The following is an 11,037-nucleotide window of genomic DNA, read 5'->3' on the forward strand; positions in this document are numbered from 1 at the left end:
AGTTCCTCTTAAGGCCCTCCCATTGGGCTTTACAAGACACTGTCCATTTTTGCAACCCAACTTGTAAAGAAGCAAACTTTGCAATGACATCACCCAAAGACGACTCCCATATTTGTTTCATCTCCTCCTCAAAGGAGTCCTCCATAACCCAGTATTCCTTAAAGCAGAACCATTTCATTCCCAACCTATACCTTATTGAGCCATATTAATTAAAAGTGAACAGTGATCCGAAAATGAATGTGGTAAATGTCGTATCACAGCATTCGAAAACATATTTATCTATTCAACATTCGCCACACCTCTGTCAAATCTTTCTCTAATATTTGTTTCTGAAAAATTCCCTCTCTCCCAAGTAAACCAAGCCCCTAAATACCCAACATCCATTAATCGAAACCCATTTAACACTTCCCGAAATTTCTCCATACGCTTTTCCTCCCTTGGCACCCCCACCTTCTCAAAGGAATACATGATATCATTAAAATCCTCACATAAGCCATGGAAAGTATTGACAATGACCTAGACACCTCAATAAATCCCATGTATCTTCTCTGTTACAAGCAAAATAAGCCCTATAAAACCCCGTAAATCTCTATCTTTTACTTTTCCTAATCTTTTAAACCTGAACATCAACATGGTTTTTTGAGAAATTCCTCAAACTAATCTTGAAATCTCCTTTCCATGCCAAACACAGACCCCCTGGTGTCCCTTCTACCGACACATCAATACCATTCATAAAACCACACCTTTTTCGCACCTTCTACATACACACGCTACTCAGTTTTGTCTCTATAAAGAAGACCACTTGGGGATTATAGACCTTCAGCATATACCAAAGTCTTCTTGTAGCCCATGGATTCCCCAAACCACGGACATTCCAACATTATTTTCATTGTGATCGACCGACTCTCCCTTTAGCAGCCAACAATAAAAATTAAGATCGAACCACAGGATTCTTCTCCCTGACCCCTAAAGAATCCGTAATATTAGAACTACTCTAATCCACAAACTCTATTCGGGGTCTTTTCTTCCCATCCCCACTTTCAATTTGATTCTCCTCCAAATCATGCTACATATTTGAATGACTCAATATTTTTGAAGAAACCCCAGCCATTTCAGAACCACACATCGAAACACCTTCCAAATTAAACCCCAGGACATGAACCAACCTCATTCTAGAGCCCCTCTAAGACCCTTCCCTGAAAGAATTCCCCATTTTCTCAAGCCCTTGAGTTCCATTACCTACCTCACTTCTTCCTTCCTCCCTCAGCCACACATTATTCATTGAAACAGGTTTTCTAGACTACACTTTCAAAGACAAATCCCATCCCAAAATCGTATCTTCCAATCCACTATTAAATCTAATCATGCAGGAAGAATCATTATGTCCCAAGTCGCCACAGAAAAAATAGAATAGTGCCAACCTTTTGTACTTAAAACTTACATAGGTACACAAGTAACAACCTAATTTTCAGTAGTGTCGAAAACAGTAGTTTGAGACCACAAAATCCGACGAGTGAGTTCAAAAATTTTATTATTTATTATTTATGAGTTAAGTGATATTTTAGAAAGATTTTTGAATTAGGTATTTGTGTTTTAAAAGAATTTATTAGGTTAAGTGGTTCTAAAAACGAGGTATAAAGACCTCGATTTCATAAATCGAGCTTAAATATTTTTATAAATATTTAAAAAAGTGTCATTGAGTTAGTATTAAAGTTTCGTTAGAAAATTTTAATGTTTTGATAGTTAATTAATAAAAAAGGACTAAATTAAAAAAGGTGCAAATTTTGCTAAAGTGATAAAATAGCCTAAATATTAAATGAGGGAGGATTTAAAAGGCAAATTAGCCCAAATATGATGGCTTGGGTGGCATAGGTAGAGAAAAATAACAAAAATTAGTGTGAACTAAGGGCAAAATAGTAATTTGGTTAAAATTAAAAATAAAACAAGTGACTAAATTGAATTCTAGACATTTCTTCTTCTAATTTTCAGTCCAAAAATGCCATTCAAGGTCCTCTAATCTGGTTTTTCATATTTTTGCATCATGTGAGTCCAATTCTTGCTCTTTTCTTGAAATTTTTATGTTTTTGAGGCTTTTACAATTTAGTCCAACTATCTATTTCATTATTTTTTGATTTTATGGGTAATTTTGAATGTTATCATTGATGATTTTTGGATATTTATGATGAATTAACATGGAATTGAAGCTTTAATTTTGTTATATGATGATTTTATCAAGTGATTTCAACAAAAATTTATTTTAGGATTAAATTGTGAAGAATTAAAGAATTAGGGTTTACAGTTAAATTTATATGTATCAAAGGTTGTAAGATAGCCTACAATAATTGAATAAATTGTTAATTGAGAAAAATTAGCTCAACTGATAGGAAAATTGGTAAGGGACTAAATTATAAAAATTGTAAAAGTTGGGTTAATTGTGTAATTTCAAAAGTTAAGGGGTATTAATTGTGAATTAAATTGAATTGAAATATATGCTAATGAATGAATAATTTTACATTTTAGATCAAGAGCCCGTAGATCAACGAGAAAAAGGGAAATTAACAAAATAATCTCTAACTACTACAAATTCCACAATTAGCCCAGGTAAGTTCGTTTGGTTAAATTTTAATGTTTATTTACTAATTGATTAATGTTATTATGTAATTAGTCATATTTTTGTTGTTGAGAATAAAAATTATTGTTAAATTGTGAAATCGAATTGAATGATTAAATTGAGTAGAACGTAGGATTGAGTACAGTCGTTTTGTGACAAAGGATGAATTGACGGATAAGACCATGGTTGGACCATAGCAGTGTTTATATGTAAGACCATAGTTGGGCTATGGCATTAATGTAAAGGATGAATTGACGGATAATACCATAACTGGGTTATGGCACTATAAACGTAATACCATGGTTGGACCATGGCAGTATTTATATGTAAGACCATAGCTGGGCTATGGCATTGTGATGATAAGACCATAACTGGGTTATAGCACTACGAATGTAAGACCATGGCAGAGTCATGGCAACATATATGTAAGACCATAGTTGGACTATGGCACAAAGAAAACGATGTACTCATATCCGTATGTCGTTATTCGATTTAGTTAGAATTGGTAAAAGAGTTATGTGATTGGAATTTGAAAGATTTATTGATTATTATATTTATTAACTTGAAGAAGGTGTATTCATAGATTTATGTTGTGTTTGAAAGGAAGAATTTATGATTTATTTGCAATTTTATATTGAGTTTGGTAAAATCAATGTTTAACTTAATGAACTTACTAAGCTTCGATAAGTTTACTCGTGTTGTTTAATGTTCCTATAGATTAACATGAAACCGGAGGATCGAATTAGCATATCGATCCATATTATCCAGCTTGCTCTAGTAGGTTTTGTTATACATACTATGGTTTATATGGCATGTATAAGGATTGGTATGATTTTAAGTAAAGTTGGTTTGTGTAATATTATGATGTATACTTTGTGTAAGTTTCCAACCAACTTATATAAATATGAATTAAACATGCATGAAGTGCGTTTAAAATGGCTAATGGATGGTTAATTAATAGGTATAATGAGGTATAATTTGACTTATTAAATTTAGTAAAATATACATAAATGTGTATATAGTTAATTTGGTAAGATTGGATAATTAATTATATGTAATGATATATTAGTTATAAGAATTGGTATTGGTTTGAATTGAAGGTCTTATTGTGCTTTATGAGTGTGGAAATGGTTGTGCCTAGGTTGATACCAAGATTGGGTGAGAAAAGTGGCCTTAAAATGGCCTATTTTCATCCACACGGGCAGAGACATGGGCGTCTGTCTCAGCCATGTGTGATACACGGCCATGCACACGAGTATGTGGTTTGGCCCTGTGTCCCCTACACCTTAAAATTTTGAAACAGAATGCTCAGGTTTTAGCACACGGCCTAGCACACGGGCGTGTGGCTTGGCCATGTGACCCATGCACTTTGCACACGTCCTAGCACACGGGCATGTAGTTGGTCGTGTGGCCCAAGTTAGAAAGTTACACGGGCTGGGACACGGCCGTGTGTCCTACATCGAATGCCCACATGGCCTAAGACATGGGAGTGTCTTATGGCCGTTTGAGCCACACAGTTGTGTATCCCTTGTTCCTAAGAAAATTTTTGAAGTTTTGCGAAAATTTTCTGAGTATTCGGTTTAGTCCCGAATCATTTCTAAGGTATATTTTGGGTCTTGAGGGCCCATCTAAGGGACAATATAAGTATTATATAATTGATTCTTAATATGAATAATAAAGGTGAATAAATGTTTGTATTTAGTCCGTAAAGTCCGGTAATGCTCTACAACCCTGTTCTGGTAACGGATAAGGGTTAGGGGTGTTACAACACTTCCCAAGGGAGACCATAATCTTTTTCTTTCGCTTCAACGGTCGTCTAACATCCAACGGCACCTGGAACCATAAAAAGTTTGTCAACCCATTTCCCAATTACTTTGAATCATATTCCAAAAACTTTTCAACAAAGTCCCCTAATTGCTTTACTACACACTTCGAGAAAAATCCCGAGGGTAAATCATGCACTTGCACCTAAGAAGATGACAAGACCAAGGACACCTGCATCGAATCCTTTCCCTCTTCCAATAGATGCATCACCAAAAGATGATTATTAAAAGTCCATAGCTCCCTATTCATCATTCGATCAATGTCTATTTTATGAAAAAAACTTTTAAAAATACCTCTTTTCCCCCAGATCTGAAATCTGAAGTCCCTTTAATGGATGCCAGAGATTCGTCATTGGAACGACAAAAATGTGCAAGTGTACAAAATTGTAACAAGTAATAAAATGACAAGTAAATGTCGAGTTTTCATACCCACAGGGACTGTGAAAGAAAATATTTATTAAATGCAACTTTAAACAATTTGCTGAAGGAAATATAAGTTGATTTGAATAGGTGATTTAAAAACTAAAAATTAACTAAGTCATTCTAAAAATTAACTAAGTAATTTAACTAAGAAAAATAAAATGTATAAATTCCAATGCACAATTTCTAAAAGATGGGTTTAAATCGAGATGACATAAATGTGTTAGATCGATTACATTCTATAACTTAAAATTACTAAATTCATGTTTATTTTGTTACAGATAATTTCCTAACAACTTGAAATTTTGCTAACTGATGCACATAGAAACTTACTAAACCAAATAATCTCTTGAACATATTACTATGTCAATTCAAACAATTAATGTATAAGGTTAAGTGAAGTAACAACATAGTCCTATATTGAAACAATTTAATCACAATAATCTTCCAAGTTATGCAAGGCTAATGTACCGTTTAATACTGTCGCTAATTTAACCTTTAGCTATTTCAGAAGATTAAATATGCATCAATTAAATAGTGTCAATTAATTACGATTTCAATATGATTAATAATTAATTCATTTGTTACCTTACAATTATAATGCAAATATAACATAGCCTGATTTTATTTAATTGAACAAATTACCAATGCCTAATAACAACACGAACACGATTATAATAATTTAAGTGGACAGAATGCAATCAATCTAACACAAATTAAATTAAGTCATTTTAATTAAATCAAGAATAACAACACAACAAATATCCATGTTCATGATCACAACATAAACAAGAAAATTAAAAAGTAGGGAACTAGAAAGCAAATCTAGTATTTATCCGAAGTCAGACTAGTGCACTCCTCTCCTTCTCTACTTGTTCTGTCGATCCAAGGCCTTCATGAACACTTGAATTCTGTTACTCTAAGGTGGATGAAATCTCTTTTTCAAGAGGGAAATTAGAAAGGGAATGAAACAAAGGAAAATGGGAAGTCAAGAAGGGAATGGAAGAGAGAAAGTGAGTGAAAGAGAGAGATGTGTGGGAATGAATGATGTGTTAAATGAAGAAGAGAAGAGGGGTATTTATAGGTGAGAATGACTGATAAAAATATCATCTAAGTTTTAGCCATTCACTCTCCATTGACCGGCCATGCATTGAACAAGTTTGAATGATTTAAACATGATTTAAACTTTGTTATATTTAGCGTGATGCAAAAAGTGGAAGGCACCAAAAATGGAGGGGTTTGAACAGCATTTAGGAGAAGCTCAAGGGCTATTTTTCAAGTATGAAAATCAGCTGATTGGATCAGCTATAGGGACAGTTTTGGGCTTCCCAATTGCTTGGTGGTTCAGCCTTCTATACTTAACACACTAGGTCACTTTCTTCTTCTGACTTTATATTAATTTTTAACCCAATTAATGTTGGATAAAATTTAAATACAAAGTATGTATAATAATCATTATTGGACCATACTTGGTTGGAAAATAATTTATTCATGCTCTTGGTTCACTTGATTCAAAATTTATCCCAACGGTTCAAGCCTTTCAAGGTGACTGCCAAACCAATTTTCATCTTTTTTGCAAAAGTATCGAAAATAAATCAAATTTGTAAAAATTTATTATAAAAATAATTAAAATTCAATATGTTAATAATTTAAGCACAAATTAATTATTTTATAATTAAAGTATGAATTTTGACAAAAATTACTACGAAACTGCATGAATTAGAGCTCAAAAGGTGCTAAAAAAGTCTATATACTTCTTGTGTTTCCAGCCATCGTACTCCTCATTACCAAAAAATGAACAACACTAGCTGTGAGAAAACAACCAACCAAGCAAAAATTATAGGCCTTTTTTTTAGGCTCAGATTCATTGGGGAACAACAAAACCTCATCCTCTCCATCATCCAACGTGAACCCTGCCAGATCCGCTTCCATAGCAAACCCCCTACTAAACCCAAGACCAATAATCAAGAAGCCAAAATAATTCACACCCACCCCTATAGCACCAATCCAAAAACCACAATTTGACAAAACACAAAAACCACAAACGTGATAGAGAAGCAGAATAGAGATGTGCAAGAATAACAGATTAAAAAATTATATCTTAATTAAAAAATCCATATTTTAATCACTATTTTAACCACTAAATAATTCATTTTCTTTCCTATTTTAAATAATTTTTATTATTTTTAATAATTTTTATTACTTTTCATTCACATAGTGAGTTTACAAATTTCTTATTAATAATATTGTTGATTAAGTTAATTTCCTAACTCAACTCGATACCAATTCAGGTTTGATGAGAGTTTTTTTTTTAATTAAGTTACTACTCTACCTGTGATTCAATTGTTAACTAAATATTTTATAACTACATTTTTAATGTTGAATTTTTCTTTCACCAACATTATAACGTTTTGACATTTTGATAATATGTTAAATAATGTTACTTAAGAATAACATTTAAGTGCTATAGAAAATCAACAACACGAGTTCAAAAGCAATTATAGTGCATTTAGTATTCTTAATCACATGTATTGACTTATTTAAATTTAATTCTACTCACAATTTAAACTAATTTATTTTATTCTAATTTCATACCTATTGAATATATGTTGTTATTATTAGTTTTAAACAATACATTTTATTTTTTATTAGATATTATTTTTAAACGCATACACATGTTCGAAATACTTGATTTCTAGAATTTGTGCGTGTGATAGAATTACTAGTATTGATAATATTGTTGATTGAGTTGGTGACATAAATCAACTCAATACCAACTCAAGAAAAATGACAATATTGTAATTAACAATTGGGGTTTAATTAATAGTCTTAATATGATGTATTACCTATTTCAATTTCTTCTTCTTTTTTTGACACTTTAAACTATTTTTATTTTAATTTCATACATATTGCATATTTTTTTTTTATGAATTTCAAACGTTACATTTCATTGTTTATTGTATATTATTTTTAAACTCGTACTTGTATTTTAAATACGTAATTTCCACATATGTACACATGTGATAGAATTTCTATTTTGAATGAAACAAAAAATAGCAAATTGTTAAGAGAAAAGCATTCAAACTCTCTCTATGATTAAATTTTACTCTGTGATTTGAAAAATACTCACCTATCCCCTAAGATTTGATGAAAAATCCACTAGTCTCCTCTTTAGTAAATGAATTTTAAATAAAAGGATAACTCTACCCTTTATTAGTTATTTATTATTCTACTTTTTTTTTGTTATTTTGAATCTTTATGTTTAATACGTTTAATTGAAAATAATAATTATTTAATTAATAAATTATTTTAATTATTATTTGTACTATATTCTAATATAATCAAATGTTAAAATAATGCATTGTTCAATTAATATATATGTAAGTTTTTTTTTTTTGAAGTTATACTTATACTCAAATAATGATAATAAAAATTAATCAGTACACTACACCAAAATAGGCTTTTAGCGGCGCTTTTTTAGGCCTTTAGCGGCGCTTTTTAGCGCCACTAAAAGTATTTGCGGCGCTAAAGCGCCGCAAAAAATGCCGCTATTGAACACGTCGCTAACTTTTGCGGCGCTTCTCCCACAAACGCCGCTAAAGACCATGTTCTTTAGCGGCGCTTTTCCCATAATCGCCGCTAAAGACCATGTTCTTTAGCGGCGCTTTCCCACAAATGCCGCTAAAGACTATGATCTTTAGCGACGCTTTTTATCTCAAACGCCGCTATAGAACAAACCTTTAGCGACGCTTCTCGCAAAAACGCCGCTAAAAACATATCATGCAAAAAAATTATTTTAATTAAATAATATTTATTTTTATGATAAATATTATATTATGTTTTATTTTTTAATTTGAACTTTAAATATACTTTTAAGGATAAATAAAAAATTTATTTAAATTAAATTTTCTATGAAAATGATAAAAGAAGGCAAATAAAGAAAGTTTAAATAATAATAAAAATTAATAAAAGTGAGAAAATATAAATAATTAATAAAAATTAAAAATTGTAAACCTCGAAATTTTAGTAAAATCAACACCAATGCAATTCAAGCCATTGTTGAGTCTAATACAAGTGAAGAAACTAAGATCCTAAGAAGAGAATCCTATTTTACTAACAGCAGTAAAATATCCATACTTTGTCCAGTATTTATATCGAAAAATCAGATCGGAAGAAGCAATCTCTTTGCACACCACTTCAATTCCTAGTAAGGCCTTCGAAAGTAGTTGATGAAAGCCGACATACACATCCGATCAATCAGCTTTTAGTTTCAGAATTTCCTTGGCGGTCCTTAAATGAAAATAGGGAACATTCACAGATTCCTCACCAGTCCACCACCTATCGAAATCAACCACAAGTCGTGCGGTCCCTAAATTTTCTGGCAGTATGGGAAAGAAGGGAAGTTGGTTTTCTGCAATTAAAAAAATTTTCTTTGCTGCTCATAGCAATTTGGTGTGACTTTGTTTTATCGCTAAATTTGCTGCTCATAGCAATTCGATTCATACTTTAAACTTTACTATGTATATTTGTAAAGTTGATAATCACATTCATTCATACTTTGCTGCTCATAGCAAGCACCTGCTACAAGACACTGTAATGAGGAATAAATCAAGGAAAATATAACAAAGGTATCCACTTACGATTCTTCTAAATCAATAACTTTAATAGCAACTTACTTGTTCAGTTCCTTGTCAAACCTGAAAATCAGGAAAGGCATCAGCTATCCATCTCATTTTCATTAATCATGATTCACGATTTAAAAAGCCAGAGCATATGCAACATGATTACAGGTAAGAAATGGGCATATAGATGTGTTGCAGTACAATTAGAAGTAATATTGCTGAGTACAAGGGCTAAATAAATCATTGAACATTCCAATTGGCCAAGTAGATTTTACACCAAAGGAAGGTAAACCATTGCAATCACAATTCACAAGTAAAACATAGACAACAATAAAAAAATTCCAATTTTTGCTATTAAAATTCCAGACAATTTCTTTACATGATAAACAAGAATGCTAAATCAAAACATAGCATCTATGATAAGTTAAAATGTTAAAAGAATTATTAACACTAGAACAAATAGATATTCAGATGAATCACGTGTTACGAGACCCGATTCCTCACAAAGTTAACATAAGTTTTATCACTTAAAAACGTAGTTAAAAAACCACCAAGAGAAGCACACACTTGTTGCAGTTCAGCATGTTTCATTAGAAGCATTAAATCCCCATACGAATGAGATGTTTGTACAACATTGAGAGCACTTGCCATAGCTTGACCAGTCTGCCGACAAACATACAACTTAATCAATAATCTAGAAAACCCGACACTACATATTTTAAATCATCTAATAAAATTATTAATTTTTCAGTATTATTAAAGTAGAAACCATTTTAAATGCAGAAGTAAATGGTTTCAACTATAATTCAGACAGAAATTCAAATTTTCAGAGAACACATGAGAAAACAAAAGGACAAAAGAAAAAAATAAAAGAGTCAAAATTCCCAAGAACGAAACTTAAAATCTTCTCTTGACTACCCTTAAATTCCATTCTTTTATTATTAAAGTTGAATACCCAGTATGAAAAAAAAGAAAATAAAAGAAAATGACAAGCAATAATTTGAGGAATATTTATTTTTCATCAGTAAAATTGAACACCCAAAAAAACCAGATTTGTTAATAAACCAAACACACATAAAGAAACAGAACACAGCACAGTTCTGGAAATCTAAGAAGTAAGGGAGAATCAACTTTCCTTTAAAAAGAAAACCAACCTTTCCAGCTTAAAACAATACTATTTGTTTTGCCCGTCGGAGGTAATTGATGACATTCTGCAAACCAGAATCACCATGTGAATCTGGAATAGAACTTTCAGCAAGTGCAGAACCACGGTCTTTCTCAGCAAACTGAATATGTATAGCTTCAATCCGGCTGTGTAATATCTTGTTCTGAAGAACATATGACAAAAGATCATATTAATAATCATAGAAAACTGCATTTTTCTACTCTTGCATTAAAATAAAACTACAAAATATATTCTGGTTTGCAAACAAATCAAGACTGCAAAAATAAAATAAAATAAAACATACCCACTATCACCTAGAACAATTACAGAAAATGTAGAAATATAACTTAGATAAAAACCAACCATACTCTCGAGCAGGATAATTTGCAGAAGAGA

At 31.5% G+C, this 11,037-nt stretch overlaps 1 long non-coding RNA gene across 1 annotated transcript; it reads right to left on the bottom strand.

The window, feature by feature from the left end:
• Positions 1 to 8,853: 8,853 nt before the first annotated feature.
• LOC121229558 (uncharacterized) lies at positions 8,854 to 10,366 on the bottom strand. The gene is made up of 3 exons (XR_005927314.1): positions 10,044 to 10,366; positions 9,531 to 9,551; positions 8,854 to 9,432 (listed from the first exon to the last, which is right to left on the bottom strand). It is a non-coding gene; the product is annotated as an uncharacterized lncRNA (long non-coding RNA).
• Positions 10,367 to 11,037: the final 671 nt, after the last annotated feature.

The sequence above is a fragment of the Gossypium hirsutum genome, chromosome A05 (assembly GCF_007990345.1).
Source record: "Gossypium hirsutum isolate 1008001.06 chromosome A05, Gossypium_hirsutum_v2.1, whole genome shotgun sequence".
NCBI classification, from domain to species: Eukaryota; Viridiplantae; Streptophyta; class Magnoliopsida; order Malvales; family Malvaceae; genus Gossypium; species Gossypium hirsutum.